The 17,414-nt window shown below is 36.5% G+C and overlaps 2 long non-coding RNA genes across 4 annotated transcripts; one reads left to right on the top strand and one right to left on the bottom strand.

The window, feature by feature from the left end:
- Nucleotides 1–9,787: 9,787 nt before the first annotated feature.
- Nucleotides 9,788–16,213, top strand: LOC131982322 (uncharacterized). Its single transcript, XR_009395381.1, has 3 exons — nt 9,788–10,106; nt 15,235–15,318; nt 15,656–16,213. It is a non-coding gene; the product is annotated as an uncharacterized LOC131982322 (long non-coding RNA).
- LOC131982320 (uncharacterized) lies at nt 11,330–14,747 on the bottom strand. Of its 3 annotated transcripts, XR_009395378.1 has the most exons (5): nt 14,695–14,747; nt 14,293–14,399; nt 13,296–13,380; nt 12,985–13,064; nt 11,330–12,170 (listed from the first exon to the last, which is right to left on the bottom strand). It is a non-coding gene; the product is annotated as an uncharacterized LOC131982320 (long non-coding RNA). The 3 variants fall into 3 exon arrangements; XR_009395377.1 differs by lacking the exon at nt 14,695–14,747 and having other exon boundaries at nt 14,293–14,687; XR_009395379.1 differs by lacking the exon at nt 14,695–14,747 and having other exon boundaries at nt 14,310–14,687.
- Nucleotides 16,214–17,414: the final 1,201 nt, after the last annotated feature.

Here is a 17,414-nt window from a genome sequence, read left to right as displayed (position 1 = left end):
ATAACAACGAAACAATTCAGATCTAAAAGTTATTCTGGAATATTGATTCCAATTCACTTTGAATGTATAATAATATAAAGGACCAAATTGTTTTTGGTGCCTTTTAAGACCAGGCTGTTCCACACTTTGTATCCACACTAATCAATGAACAAGCTCTCGTGTTACCTGTGCAGGAGCTGTGGTCACACATGGAATTGAAGGAGGAGGGGCAGCAGTGTCCTCACTCGTGTCCTCAGGTGATACTGCAGGTTTAGCTGCACCTGTGCCAGCCGGCACAGTTTTCTAGAGAGAGATAAAGATGTCAGTCCTCATGGTAGGCCTGGGCGATTACCGATACCGAAATTAACGACGATAACCAAAATCATTTTGTCCATGTTGGTATATTCGGTGTTGAAAAAAAAGAAGAAAAGAAACGTGTTTTTTGTCTTTCGGGTGTGTGTAGGTAGGTCTGCCGCCGGTCGAGGAAGAGAAAGAGCAGCAGCTCTGCTCTGTCTTGCTACTTGACAACTCGAATGTGACAAAGTGATTATTTTAATACACAGGTTATTTTATCCTTTTAAACTTGTTCAGTTGTGGAGCAATTCTGCTGCCACAGCCCCATCTAGTGGCCAAATTGTTTTTTGCGCAGTTATCGTTCATTTATCGTTATCGAGGTGAACTGCTCAATATATCGTGATATTGATTTTAGGCCATATCGCCCGCCCTACCTCATGGCACTTTATAAGAAACAAGTAACTCAAAGGCCATATTCCTGGTCAGATTTATCTACAGTGACCAGGCTGTTCCACACTTTGTATCCACACTAATCAACGAGCAAGCTCTCGTGTTACCTGTGCAGGAGTTGTGGTCACATATGGAATTGAAGGAGGAGGGGCAGCAGTGTCCTCACTCGTGTCCTCACTCGTGTCCTCAGGTGATAGTCCAGATTTAGCTGCACTTGCGCCAGCCGGCACAGTTTTCTAGAGAGAGATCAAGATGTCAGTCCTCATGGCACTTCATAAGAAACAAGTAACTCAAAGGCCATATTCCTGGTCAGATTTATCTACAGTGACCAGGCTGTTCCACACTTTGTATCCACACTAATCAACGAACAAGCTTTCGTGTTACCTGTGCAGGAGTTGTGGTCACATATGGAATTGAAGGAGGAGGGGCAGCAGTGTCCTCACTCGTGTCCTCAGGTGATAGTCCAGGTTTAGCTGCACTTGCGCCAGCCGGCACAGTTTTCTAGAGGGAGATCAAGATGTCAGTCCTCATGGCACTTCATAAGAAACAAGTAACTCAAAGGCCATATTCCTGGTCAGATTTATCTACAGTGGTCTTGCTCTATCATTTGGAAGATGACTTAATTTATGTGGTTCTACTGCTCCACTTTAAATGTCTAATAAGTTGTTTTTGGTACGTTTTAAGACCAGGCTGTTCCACACTTTGTATCCACACTATTCAACGAACAAGCTCTCGTATTACCTGTGCAGAAGTTGTGGTCACATATGGAATTGAAGGAGGACGGGCAGCAGTGTCCTCACTCGTGTCCTCACTCGTGTCCTTAGGTGATACTGCAGGTTTAGTTGCACTTGTGCCAGCCGGCACAGTTTTCTAGAGAGAGATCAAGATGTCAGTCCTCATGGCACTTTATAAGAAATGTATTAGAGCTTCAGGAAAGTCACATGCAACACTTATCAGATGAAGTAGGTTCTCATCCGTAAGGATAAAGTCAAGCATATGAAAATGATTTTTATTCACAGTCTTTTATGAATGTCAAAGTGATGAATATGAAACCTTTACCTTTTTATGTCGAAGATATCCATTTTTTAGCCTTGTCCTATTTGTCTTGCTATTAGTAATTCCGATGTCTTTACAGACATCACCCCATAACGTTTCATGATCAAATTTTTTGGAGGCACGAAGTTTGTCTATGACATCAACAATGTCCTCAACACTTTTTTCAAGTTTTCTGTCCTGGAAACAAGAAGACAATATGTCATTTCATCACTTCATATAATGGGCTAGAAACCTTTTAGATGCAGTATAGGCCTAATGGCATTTTCCAGTTAAGAGCGTTCTTAAGGACTTCAGAGACGACTGGTCCCAATATACAAAGTGTCTTGCCTTAGCTGTCAGTCAGGGGGTGTGAGGCACTGCTTTGTGACAACGGCCGAGGGAGAAGGCCCAGTGTCACTTGTGTGTTGTCATGTCTGAATTTATTTTGTGTGACTTGGTCCAGGGCATTAACTGTGGTGCTGAAATAGCCAATTGGCACTTGTCATGGTAAGATAACAGTAGGTCTCTGGTCATTAAAAAATCTATGGTGTTGACCATGGTGCTGAAATAACCAGAGGCCCACTAAAGGTTCCCAACACCTCTGCAATGACCCACTGGCTCAGTGCCTGTCTTAATGGGAGCTGTCTAGTGGTGTGGTGCTGAAGCAAATGACAGGCAAATCGATTGATCACCCAATAATTTGTCAGTGCATAAATTACACACAGTGAAAGGCTCAACACCAGTTGAGCAATGTAAAGTGCGATTCCCACTCACTCCAAAAAAAATGATCATGTAATAGAAAACAGTAACATTTATAAAGTAATATATTATTATAGTATATGTATCATAATATATAGTATATATTATGATGGGTGTTGCTTACCTTTCCAAATGTGGAGAAGACAAAGACACTAAAGGGAACAAAAGAAAAAGGTATTGTGTTAGGTTATGGCAACAGTGCATCATCAGATGTAACTGCTGTAAAAACTTAGAAACTCAGAAAAAAAAAAAATAACGATTAAAGTGGTTAAAGTCTGCCTGTCAATAAGGCAATGTCAGGCTTGACTGTGTCTAAGCAACCAAAAGATTTGGTAGTAATACTCCTACTCAGGCCAGCTGACAGTCTTGCCTGGGCCCAGGACGAGATTATCTTAGATGGGCCCCCCCGCGCCCAGATCTCTCCTTTTCTCTTGTTGTTCCTCTCCTCTCCTCTCCTCTTTCTTTATAAACCATGACTAAATGTGCAGCTATTTACCCTGCAGATTATGAGTGTATATTTTGAAATAAGGGGCTAATTCCCATCTTTCAAGTATAATATCCCTGATTTACAAAAAGCTTTTTTGCAGATAGCCTATTTGTGCAATGAGCTTTATGTATCTATTTTATTCTTTAAAATAAATTAAATATTAATTAAAACATTGCAAGCAAAAACATTCTCTCCTGTTCCTCTCCTCTCCTGTTCCTCTCCTCACATCTCTCTTTGACAAGAGACAATAATGGTTAAGATTAACAAACTACACATGCGCTGTTGCTAAATACACTCTTCATATGTATTGGAATTCTGACACTAGCAGGAAAATAACTGACTAAATAAATAAATAAACTATAAATGACTCTCTCTCTCTCTCTCACCGGTAGCCTGTCCCTCCTCTCCTCCCGCATCACTCTCTCTGTCACCTGACAGCTGCTGGATCTCTCCCCTCTCTGTCTCATCCTCTCTGACGGAGCTACCAAACTTTGTTTCTGTCAAAGATAACGTGTTGTGTCAGGCTTTCATACAAGCTAATGGACGTTAACATTAGAGCGAGCTTGTTAGGTTACGTTACAAGGCTGTAAACATTGGCTGCGCTGTTTCTTACCTTGCTCTACGTTCACTTTACTAGTCCCAGCTTCACCGTCACCACCTTTTTTTTTTTTTTTAATATTTGTTCATAAAATAAGGCCTCCATTTTATTCTTCTCGTCTTCTCTTTTCTTTCCGTTTCTGAGCACCGGACTTGTGTTTACAGGACATTTTGAGCGAACTTCAAATCAAACGGCAACATCAAAGTTTGATCAGTGGCCAAACCATTTTTGTGTTGGGGGTGGGGGGGGGGTTTCTTGACCACTAGTTCAAGGACAATTAGGAAGAAAATAAATAAAAAGCTTTTAACTCAAATAAATATTACATTTTTTTCCACAAATAGGCCTATTTCATTTTATTTTTTTAATCATTCCATAATTTAATAAGGGCCCAGTTCTGGGCCCCCCCCTACCCTGGGCCCGGGACAGAATTGACCCACAGGATATCAACGGAACAATCTGTGGACATCTTATTATTATTATCATTATTTTATATTAATTAAGTGTAAATGATATTGTTGCATGCGTAATGCATGGCTAGGAGATGATAACGCTTGGCCACGTGATAGCGTTACTATGCTATTCAAGAGGTAACACCTGACATAGCAGCAAGACAGATATGTATTAATATTTGTTCAATTTTATCTGTGAAAATAAAGTATATTGTACATTTTATTAAAGTATATTGTACATTAGATTAAAAAAACTAATTATATTAATATAACGTGGCTGCACTTTTCTTTCTTCTTAAAAAAAAAAGACACCTGAGGAGCTCTACTGACCGTAGTGGGGTTCTGTGACAGTAAAATGTCATATATTACTCTGTCCAGTAACCTTTTAACATAATGGCTTATTCTGGCATTTGCACAAATTAAAATAGCAATAGCCTATAATGTGCACGAAGTGCATGTAAGCTAACCGCGTGTCTCGGTTAACCCGAGCTAATTACCTGTTTGTCCACTTATGCTTAATTATCCAATTAGCTAGTATGCGGTACAGCACAAATATTTTTTTTTAACCCACATAATATATTTAAGTTGAAAAAGATATAGGAATTTTAAAAATCCAGTGTCCTTTAGCCAGGTAGCATTTAATAATATTTGAATGGTGCACTTTCTTGCAGCCATTCTTGCAACCAAGTCGAGATGTGCAATTGCCCAGTGAACGTATCATTTGCAGGGGAAATCTCATTTGCGCATGCGCTGAGACATTGGCTCGTTACCAACTCACTTTTATTAATTTATATGCAAAAAATAAAAAAGGAACTATCGAATTAAAATGTAATTGGTTAATTTATTTATTTATTAATTAAAGTGCTGTTAGTGTATGTAGTAGACCTTTGTTGGTGCCAAAATAATTATAAGATACAACTTTGAGGCTTAATTTTTCCAAAATGATGCAGTGAAAATGTTTGGAAGTAACTGAGGAAGTAGCCAGCATGGTCCTGAAGTCAACTGTACCAACCATTGTCTGAACTTATGGACCAAAGTGTCGTTATTGTACAGTAAAAATGAAGTATAAGGCCTTTTTTCCTGTTTAAAAAAAAGATAAAAATGCAACTTTGAGGCTTCATTTCTCCAAAATAATACAGTAAAAATGTTTGATAATGACTGAAGAAGTAGCCAGGATGGTCCAGAAGTCAACTGTACCAACCATTGTCTGAACTTATGGACCAAAGTGTCGTTATTGTACAGTAAATATGGAGTATGAGTGCTTTTCCAGTGCAAAACAAACCAAAAAAGGACAACTTTGAGGCTTAATTTCTCCAAAATAATACAGTAAAAATGTTTGATAATAACTGAGGAACTAGCCAGGATGGTCCAGAAGTCAACTGTACCAACCATAGTCTGAACTTATGGACCAAAGTGTTGTTATTGTACAGTAAAAATGAAGTATTAGGCCTTTTTTCCTTTTTTGAAAAAAAAGATAAAAATGCAACTTTGAGGCTTAATTTCTCCAGAATGATGCAGTAAAAATGTTTGATAATGACTGAGGAAGTAGCCAGCATGGTCCTGAAGTCAACTGTACCAACCGTTGTCTGAACTTATGGACCAAAGTGTCGTTATTGTACAGTAAAAATGAAGTATAAGGCCTTTTTTCCTGTTTAAAAAAAAGATAAAAATGCAACTTTGAGGCTTAATTTCTCCAATACGATGCAGTAAAAATGTTTGATAATGACTGAGGAAGTAGCCAGGATGGTCCTGAAGTCAACTGTACCAACCATAGTCTGGACTTATGGACCAAAGTGTCGTTATTGTACAGTAAATATGGAGTATGATTGCTTTTCCGGTGCAAAACAAACCAAAAAAGGACAACTTCTAGGCTTAATTTCTCCAAAATGATGCAGTAAAAATGTTTGATAATGACTGAGGAAGTAGCCAGCATGGTCCTGAAGTCAACTGTACCAACCATTGTCTGACCTTATGGACCAAAGTGTCGTTATTGTACAGTAAAAATTGAGTAAAAGGCCTTTTTTCCTGTTTAAAAAAAGATAAAAATGAAACTTTGAGGCTTCATTTCTCCAAAATAATACAGTAAAATTTTTTGATAATGACTGAGGAAGTAGCCAGGATGGTCCAGAAGTCAACTGTACCAACCATAGTCTGAATTTATGGACCAAAGTGTCGTTATTGTACAGTAAAAATGAAGTATGGCCTTTTTTCCTGTTTAAAAAAAAGATAAAAATGCAACTTTGAGGCTTAATTTCTCCAAAATTATACAGTAAAAATGTTTGATAATGACTGAGGAAGTAGCCAGGATGGTCCTGAAGTCAACTGTACCAACCGTTGTCTGAACTTATGGACCAAAGTGTCGTTATTGTACAGTAAAAATGAAGTATAAGGCCTTTTTTCCTGTTTAAAAAAAAGATAAAAATGCAACTTTGAGGCTTAATTTCTCCAATACGATACTGCGGTCAAGTGAGCCGTCTTTTGCTTCTCCGTAGTCAAGCCAGCCGTCTCTATATAATGTAGTGCTCCCATATTGTGATATTTACGGTAAATTCACTGAAACCGCTCCAAGCGAGCTGACATGAAGGATAAACACTTTATTGTCATTCATTATCACCTTTTTTTCCAGTATAAAACTGTTACCAGCAGAGAGGATATGGAATAAATAAATAAATATGGAAATACGATTAATTGCATGATATTCACAGAACTGTTCAATTTATTTTGTAAAACGCCTTTATATATAGACTGTACAGTAAAATATTACAATATATTAAAATTAATTAAAATTAAACTGTAGTTGACTGTTTCCAGTCACTAATTTCACTGCAGACTCATTCTACAGGACTTCAGGTATATTCTAACAAATTAACAGGACTTTTCACTGTGGAAATTCATAATAAAATGCGCTTCAATATTTACTGTAAATTAAAAATATTACATTAAAAATTAATTAAAATTAAACTGTCTGTTTCCAGTCACTAAATTCACTGCAGGTTCATTCTAAGGCACCAAAGGTATATTATCACAAAATTACAGCACTTTTCACTGTGGAAATTCATAATAAAATGCACTTCAATATTTACTGTACAGTAAAATATTACATTATATTTTTTTAAAAACATAAAAATTAAACTGTCAGTTTCCAGTCACTAATTTCACTGCAGGTTCATTCTACAGGACTTCAGGTATATTCTAACAAAATTACAGGACTTTTCACTGTGGAAATTCAGAATAAAATGCACTTCAATATTTACTGTACAGTAAAATATTACATTATATTTTTTTAAAAACATAAAAATTAAACTGTCTGTTTCCAGTCACTAATTTCACTGCAGGTTCATTCTACAGGACTTCAGGTATATTCTAACAAAATTACAGGACTTTTCACTGTGGAAATTCATAATAAAATGCACTTCAATATTTACTGTACAGTAAAATATTACATTATATTTTTTTAAAAACATAAAAATTAAACTGTCAGTTTCCAGTCACTAATTTCACTGCAGGTTCATTCTACAGGACTTCAGGTATATTCTAACAAAATTACAGGACTTTTCACTGTGGAAATTCAGAATAAAATGCACTTCAATATTTACTGTACAGTAAAATATTACATTATATTTTTTTAAAAACATAAAAATTAAACTGTCTGTTTCCAGTCACTAATTTCACTGCAGGTTCATTCTACAGGACTTCAGGTATATTCTAACAAAATTACAGGACTTTTCACTGTGGAAATTCAGAATAAAATGCACTTCAATATTTACTGTACAGTAAAATATTACATTATATTTTTTTAAAAATCATAAAAATTAAACTGACTGGTTCCAGTCACTAATTTCACTGCAGGTTCATTCTATGGCACAAAATTACAGCACTTTTAACTGTGGAAATTCATAATAAAATGCACTTCAATATTTACTGTACATTAAAAATTTTACATAAAAAAATTAATTAAACTGTCTGTTTCCAGTCACAAATTTCACTGCAAATTCATTCTAAAGGACTGCAGGTATATCCTCAAACATTTACAGGACTTTTCACTGGAAATTCATAATAAAAAGCACTTCAATATTTACTGTACAGTAAAATATTACATTATATTTTTTAAAAATTATTAAAATTAAACTGTCTGTTTCCAGTCACTAATTTCACTTCAGGTTCATTCTACAGGACTGCAGGTATATCCTCACACATTTACAGGACTTTTCACTGTGGAAATTCATAATAAAATGCATTTGAATATTTGCTGTACATTAAAAATTTTACATTAAAAATTAATTAAAATTAAACTCTCTGTTTCCAGTAAATATTCAAATGCATTTTATTATGAATTTCCACAGTGAAAATCCCTGTAAATTTGTGATAATATACCTTAGGTGCCATAGAATGAGGGCACCTAAGGATTAGTGACTGGAATTAGTGACTGGAAACAGACAGTTTAATTTTAATTAATTTTTTAATACAATGTAATATATTACTGTACTGTAAATATTAAAATGCATTTTATTATGAATTTCCACAGTGAAAAGTGCTGTAATTCTGTGATTATATACCTTAGGTGCCATAGAATGAACCTGCAGTGAAATTAGTGACTGGAAACAGACAGTTTAATTTTAATTAATTTTTTAATGTAAAATTTTTCATGTACAGTAAATATTCAAATGCATTTTATTACGAATTTCCACAGTGAAAAGTCCTGTAATTTTGTGATAATATACCTTAGGTGCCTTAGAATGAACCTGCAGTGAAATTAGTGACTGGAAACAGACCGTTTAATTTTAATTAATTTTTAATGTAATATTTTTAATGTACACTAAATATTGAAGTGCATTTTATTATGAATTTCGACAGTGAAAATTCCTGTAAATGTGTGAGGATATACCTGCAGTCCTGTAGAATGGACCTGCAGTGAAATTAGTGACTGGAAACAGATAGTTTAATTTTTATGAATTTTTAAAAATACAATGTAATATTTGAATGACAGTAAATGTTCAAATGCATTTTATTATGAATTTCCACAGTGAAAAGTCCTGTAATTTTGTGATAATATACCTTAGGTGCCATAGAATGAACCTGCAGTGAAATTAGTGACTGGAAACAGACAATTTAATTTTTATGTTTAGAAAAATATATAATGTAATATTTTACTGTATATGTAACTGTTGACGTAACGTTAATACTTCATCTCCTCTCTGCTGGTAAGAGTTTTATACTGAAAAAAAGGTGATAAAGAATGACAATAAAGTGTTTATACTTCATGTCAGCTCGCTTGGAGCGGTTTCAGTGAATTTACCGTAAATATCACAATACAGACGCACTACATTATATAGAGACGGCTGGCTTGACTACGGAGAAGCGAATGACTGCTCACTTGACCGCAGTTCACTGCCTGTCTGTCACTGCGGTGAATTGATGCCGCTGTACTGTACTGAGTGTTGTGCTCTCAATAGAGCTCCGGTTATAACGGCGGTGAAATTAAAAACACTCCAGCGTCTTTACTTAGCATTTTCTGGAGGAAGATTTCATAGAGCAGAAGACTTTTGAGTTTTGCAAGCTAGTGGTCCACCGGACCAGCAGACTAAAGCCTGGAGCTGCTCTGGCTGTTTCTAAGTTCACCGCCAGTCAGCGCAGCAGTACTGCTCTCCGAAGTTTGTGAAAATGGACTGTTTTGTCCTCGGCCTTTGTAAAACTCATTTTACACCCCAGTACAATACAGTAGTGTCCTCCCTTCTGTCTTCTCATCTCCTTTGGCTCACCAGTCTCCATCGTTCCCTCTGTTATCCCTGGACAACAGAGTCCCTGGATTTGTCTCCAGTCATTAATGAGATGTTGATTCTCTTGCGGTTATATCACTTGATTACGCGTGAATTCGCGAGATTCACTGATACACTGCACTCTATTGTTACGGCACACTTGTGTGCCGCGGTACAGCCGTTGGGAATCACTGGATTGGAGCACAGTTATGGGGTGAATCTGATTGGCTCCTTGTGTTTTGGCTTGATGTAAATCCTGTCCGCTGGCGGGACTCGGCCTCTCTGGCTTTTCGTCTGAGGTAAGAAGACGTGTTTTGCTAGCATACTACCGTTACAATTGTGCCTTACAATGTTAGCATTTTCATATTTGAACTTTTAAACTACTGTCGAAAATTTTGTGAAATGTAGTTGCAAGTTATTTGAGTTTCATTTGGACGATGTTTGTCATTTTATTTTGCTAATTTATTCGCGGCTACTGGTCTTAGGTCTGAGCTAGCACTCTCTAGCGAGCTAGATTTAGCATCATGTCGAAGCAATTTATAAATGGTCCGTCGAGCCAGAATATCTTCACAGTTACTCCATGTTACAGTTACCATGATGCTAACAGTTGTTATAACAGTAGATGTGTCAGGAAAAATGTGTTGCTCATCTGTTGTTCAATCTCATCTCTTGAGATCAATTTAAGCTTCTCATATTCGTATCATCCTGTGATCATTTGTTTCTGAATTACTTCTCCTAAGGGTCCCTTAGGAGGAAGAGATAAGCTAAAAGAGACAAGACATCACTGAGACAAAGGAGGTTGAGTTGAGAAAACCATTTGAGCAATATTTGAGAAGTGGGATAAACAGAGGAGATCTCAAAATTGTATGCCCCTGATCTCAATTATGTCTCAGTTATTTTAAAGGATAATTAAAGAGACTAACATGAGATGAATCTGAGACTTTCATGAGACAAATCTGAGAAGTATGAGCCTTAAATGAACACTCCACCGTTTTTTCATATTAAAACATGTTATTCGGTCAAGTAAGACGAGTTGATACAGACCTCTTGCGTCCCAATGCGTGCACTCAATCGCCCTGGCGCGCGGCGCCACTTGGCTAGCACTTAGCTTAGCCCAGTTCATTCATTAGGATCCAAACAGATGGACAGTTAGAAGCGACCAAACTCCTCCACGTTTTCCCTATTTAAATACAGCTACACGAGTAGTTAAACGACCAAGTATGGCGACACAAAATAAAACGTGGCGCTTTTCAAAGCGGATAAAAAGGAGAACTATAATGTATGGCGGAATAGCACTTGGGAGCACTTCGACTCGGCGCAGTAATATCATCACTCCTGAAAAATCTTCTCCCCTCAGGAGTGATGATATTACTGCGCCGAGTCGAAGTGCTCCCAAGTGCTATTCCGCCATACATTATAGTGTGTGTGTCCTGTTTAATGTATTGAAAATACAATGTATACAATACAAAAAAAACAATACATACTTAAGTATGTATTTTTTTGTGTTGTTTTCAATACATACTTAAGTATGTTTTGGGGTTTTTTGTGTTATTTTCGGCGGGGGCCATTTTGGATTTTATGGATAACTGCCACTAGGAGGGCCGCCCCAACTTGTATCCATGGATTTTTGAAAACCATAGGCCCATATCTAACACCCTGCCAAAAATAAAAAACTTTTCCAGAAGTGCCCAATCTTCATGAATTTTCATGTATTCCTTCCCAGCTATATCAGAAGAAGTTTTATTTGAATTGCCTCCACTGTATTATTAGGGTGACTCAAATGATTATTAAAACAGTTCATGCTCTATTATGTGTTAAACTTCCCAAAACTTTTTTACTGAGCTTTGCTATGAATTTTGTCAAAAAAACTGTGTATTCAACTATATATCATCTACACTAAACAATGTAAAATTGTCCATTGCAAGCAAGTCCATTCTCCACCAACCTTAAAACTGCATAAATTAAAATAACACTCATGACAGAAGATCTAAGATTTTCACATGATTTTGTCAATTTTGTACATTTAAAATACTATGTTGAAGTGTGACATAAAACTGTTATCCACAGAATAAGTGTCAAATATTCGGTAGTCCATTTCATCACCTGGTTTTAGTAAAGTCCATTCTCAATCAACCTTTACACTTTATGCATGAAAGTGACAGAGGAACCAACATTTTACCACAAAGAATCCACAAGGTATCAATGTTCAAAATGTATGTAATGATTTGCCAAAACATTCCCTCGTCAATTGCTGAGCTGTGACTCGATGCCGTCCACTTTCACAACGTTCGGAGCTCTCCTAGTGAAGGCCATTTTCAAGTCTTCATCTGTCAACTGGATAGTTGGGTGTGGAGTGGCAGGAACTATTCAAAACCAGAAGAAAAAAAGACAAGCAAATCAGATTAACATGATAGCCTTTCCAATATAAAATGTAATTTTACACTATATAGAATAATAAGCACATTTATTATCTACCTTGCTTGACTTTTATTGAATATTCTGTCTTTCTTTAGACATTGTATGGCTGAAATTGTTGGTTCTGATTAGAATGTGACAGTTCTGATGTGGAGTTCAGGCCCCATAATGTAAGATTTCAAATATTATTGTGCACAAATGCACTTGATAAGCATTTAATGAGCATTTAAAAAAATATAGTTTTCAAATTCAGTTTATGTTAGTACCGAAGAAGTAATTTACTGGGCAATTGAATAATGGTTGAAAGCTAACAATTATATGGGACCATCCAGACAGTATTCAGCACAGCATAATTATCACTTTACTTACCTCTCACAGTATGTATGGAGTCATTATAGTAGCAAAATAGCTGCACATGCATACAAAATTCATAAATGCGCAATTCAATTTGTGAATGGTACAAGAATCTGCAAATGTGTACAACCGTTTGAGATGTACATTTGCAACCATTTGTAAAAATCTGATTACACACACAAAGATTGAGATACGCATTTGCAGATCTTTTGCTACTATAATGGGTTCAAACATGAAATGAAATATTTGAAGTGAATAAAGCATCCCTTTAATTTGAGATGTTTTGTTTTAAAATGTTTTTTAAAAACTTTTTTCTACCTACAATCTAAGGTTTCCTTAAATCAGGGGTCCTGTCAAGTATGTTTTGTGTTGTGAGGTGAACAAAAGATGCTTGCAGGATAGACATACCTTTCCAAGAGTAATAAAGCACTCAATGTTCTCCTTGAAGATGTGTGGCAAAAAGATGAGGGTTGCTCTGAAGTCGATATCTGCAAGACATAAGATATACTTAAAAAAAACAGCATTTATTCTATTTCCAACATTTTTTCTGATTCAAAAGGAGAGGTACAGGTCAGCTGTAACTCTGTAAACTATGCATTTGGTCCACTGCAATTAGAATATGCTCAATTATTTAACCAGATTTATCTTAAGTAAATACAAGGCACATTTCAATGTCCTTAAGATTAGGCAGCATTATTTTTATTATTTAAAAACAGTACCTGGTAGATCCTCTGTGAGAGCCTCTTGCCTTGCTTCCAGGTAGAGTTTAGACAGTAGGGATTCCCCTCAAGCCAGATTGAGAACCTTTGATACAATACAATACAATACCTTAGACATGCAAAATTAAAATTCTACAACAGTTAGCATTTCCTGTTGATATATTTAGCGCAGCAATTTCAGAAACCACACCCCAAATACATATGTAAAGTACATTACCACTACTATTACCCCTTTCAGTTAATTGTTTATTATTGAGGTGAGCAATAAATCATGTCAATGTGGAACAGAGGCAGCAGATAACATTAAAAGTTTTGGGAGGCTGATTTCAAACAATGCGTTGGTTTTAGAGCGTGTTTTAAAGACAACTACACGTTTTAATAAGTGTAATTTTATTCATTTTCATTAATTTGTTGGCTTAAGCCCGAGAGCCGTGGGCAACATCGCCCCCTATACATGAAAAACATCTCAGGGTAGTTAAACAAGCACGAATATAGTCATATAGAGAATAGAGAAAAAACTATTGAAAAATACATTTGTAAACTGCTCCCGACGCCACAAATGCCACTCTACATAAATGATTTATACATAGAAATGTAGGAAAATGTCTCCTTTCATTCATCTGCTGAAGCTGTCAGACTTATAGTTGTTGTTATATGTGAATATAACATTTGATACTGAATTTGAAAGTAGGGCTAGCCTGTGAGCTAACGTTTTTCTTTAGCTAAGAAAAGAAGTTACCCCAAGGCGCCATTTTACATTTAACCAACGGACCGCAGTTGTGTATAATGCTGATTTCACCCGAGTGAGAGAAGGAACATATTTGGAGGAAATGCCTCCTTTTATAAATATATGTACCTTTTATATTATTCGACCATAGTTATTTAAGTTACTAAGTTGTATAAGCGTTAGCTGCGTTAGCAGGCGGGCTATGTAACCGTTTTGAATTAGCTAGCGGCTAACGTGAAAAACGTTAGCACTCAACATTTTGTCACGTACCATTACACTGCTGTTACCTCTGAATCTCTGGGCTTCGACTTCAGTCACCATTACACCTGCCTCACCTAACTTCATTAGCAGGTCCTGGTTGTCGGCCGAATAATGTCCTGCTGGGACCAGAGGAGAAATTTCTGGAAACGGTCAGTTTTGTCAAGTGTCAGTACAACAACCAATCACGTTTGCGCTACATTTGAAATGCACCAATCAAAAGCCGAGCTGTCTAAAGTACCCCAGCAACAGGCAAAGAGCTCTAGCATGTTAGCGTTTGCGAGTTGGCGCCGCGCCTGACGTCATGCGTTTTAACTTTGAATTTGAGACAAACACGTTAAACAAGCTGACTTTGTCCCGATGAATTTAACAGAAAAAAAGTGTTAATGACAAGCGGAGTAAAAGCAGACTTACCTGAGAGTAAAGCTGTCAGCTGTCAAAAACTCAGGAGAGACATCCATGTAGATAGATAGATATAGATATAGATAGATAGATAGATATCCACAGCATCAGTGTCCGTTAAATGCTGGCCGGCCGCTGTCACCGTGCGCGTTTGACCTGCGCATGGTCTGTCAGGTAGTCACGGGGCTAATTTGAAATTAACGTTTAGTCTTTCCTGCGCTTTGTTTGCCAGGCTGTAGGTAGCTGATTTTACTGTGCATGGTTGACCGTGTGTGTGAATATCATAATATACAATATTGACTGGATGATTAGTAATTTTTCATCCCTGCAAATCTGCTAATTTATATTATCTATAAAGGATGCAGAGGGGCACATATGCTGAAAATTTTGCTATGTTTCTAGAAGTGCTATGTGTGTATTTAATTCAAATGATTATATTCAGCTTCATACTGATTTTTATGAATAAGTGATACATTAATTCAGTTATTTAAAACATTAATAACACATTATTGTTACATTGCTGCAATGCTCACGGTTGTCATCCTGTTCTAGATAAACACTACTTCACCTAAGAGACTTGAGTATCCAGTTCTTCGTTGACCTTCAGCATTCAGTTGTTTGTCTTCACCTTTTCAGGTAAGCAATTAAAAAAAATGCTTTTGTAATGTTAAGAAACACTGAAATTATTATTCATAAAGAGCTTTCAACCACTGTTCTGTGATGTCATGTATAGTGATATACAAGAATATCTGAAGGAACGGTGTATTTGGGATAATCGATATTATTAGTATTATTCATGTATTTATTTTTAAATCAGAGAATGGGGGGGAAATAGATTATTAGTACAAAAACTAGTAACTAGTAAAAAAAAAATGGTTACAATAATGTTCATTCATAATTTGACGCTTGGTCAAACTCTCATCCAATTAAGTATTGCTGTCTCATTAACATGTTGTATTTATTTATTTTGTAGGCTAAAACCTGAGAAGCCATCACCATGTTGTTGTTTGTTGTATTTCACATTATGCCGATTTTTCAGCGTGTGGTCCTCAATATATAGTATAGAAGTCACTGCATTTTCTGATTTTTCCAGGTTTCCTGTGTCCAGCATCTTCAAGAGAGACTAAGCTAACTTTTCATATTTTTTGCACATTTATATTTAGGTTAGGTTAAGAGTAGATTAGGTTTATAGTAGAGTATTTAGTTTGTATAGTTTAGCTTTTTATGCTGGTCTAGGGACAGTTAAGTTAGCAAATTAATTTAGTTCAGATCACTAACAGTTGCATATTAGTGTTACAATTGTGTTATTTTGTGAGTTATTGTTGTACAGGCTATTGTATATTGCAGGACCAAGTGAGACAAGGAAGACCACTGCTTCAAAGATGCCACTCAGAAAGTGCGTTGGACAAGTCTCGACCTTGCAGATCCTGCCCCACTTAGCCCAACCACTTCCGACCATGGGGTACCTCAAAGACCTCCGTCAACCAAGCCGGCTGTGGATGATGGATAACGCACCCACAACTCCTTCTCCAGTCGACAAGGTATGGGTTTGTTTTTTCCCCCTATCACAGTGGACACAGACCTGATAATACAATCTGCTGTCTTAACTACTTCCTTTGAATAATAAAATATTAATTCACAATTGAGTATTTATAATGTATGAATAAATTTGGTATTGTGTGTCATCAGGTTCTGAAAATACAGACACCCCCACAGTCCAAGAACAGCTGGATGACCTCTGGACCCACTTGCCCCCGTTCACGGTTGAAAAGATAGGCTTTTTAAAAAAATCTTCAATTGTTAATTCTGCTCAAAGTGATACACAAAACATTGTATGTATTCCATTTCAACAAACACAAACACTTTTTTTTTTAAACCAACCATTGCACACACTTCCATCCAAGGAGAGGTTACATCTTGATGGTAACTTTTGAGATTAACAAAACTTTTGTGAGATTTGTAATTGTTGTTTCTGGGGACGGGGCGGATAGGGTAAGTCTAAACATTGCATGCAAGAGACCAACACCGGCTCCTCAGGGGAAAGCTATCTGTATACACAACTATCAATCTACTTGGTTGCTTCAAAATTTTACGATAGTTTTGCAAATCCTGACCCAGAGAGAAGCTCATCAAACAAACAAAAAAAGCAATGGTAGATTTTCAAGGCCTTTCAATGACATTAACATTATTTTCAATGACATTCATTTTGCAATTAACATTAGTTTTATCTTCTAAAACATAACTATAATGACATTCAAATGTAGATTACCACAAACAAAATAATAAACTTCAAGTCTCATTGAATAAAATAAAAAATTATTGACAGTCCTGAAATGATGGGTTAAACATCCTTAATAAGCCCACATTAATAATATAATAATTTCAGGTGAAATATTTATTTTTTTACTTTATAGTATCAATTTCTTTAAATGAGATTCGAATTTATAGTATTTTTCATGTGAAATTATGTAAAAACAAAGAGAAAAGAAAAGATAAGTCTAACACTAAAAAGTGGTCTTCCTCGTCTCGCAAGGTCTCAGTGGCAGTCACCAGTTCACATGGTCTCAGTGGCAGTCGCAGGTTCACATGGTCTCAGTGGCAGTCGCCGGTTCGCATGGTCTCAGTGGCAGTCACCGATTCACATGGTCCCAGTGGCAGTCGCCGGTTCGCATGGTCTCAGTAGCAGTCGCCGGTTCGCATGGTCTCAGTAGCAGTCGCCGGTTCGCATGGTC

The sequence above is a fragment of the Centropristis striata genome, chromosome 12 (assembly GCF_030273125.1).
Source record: "Centropristis striata isolate RG_2023a ecotype Rhode Island chromosome 12, C.striata_1.0, whole genome shotgun sequence".
NCBI lineage: Eukaryota > Metazoa > Chordata > Actinopteri > Perciformes > Serranidae > Centropristis > Centropristis striata.
Note: the sequence above shows the minus strand (reverse complement) of the source record. Positions and strands in the feature narration are given on the sequence as shown.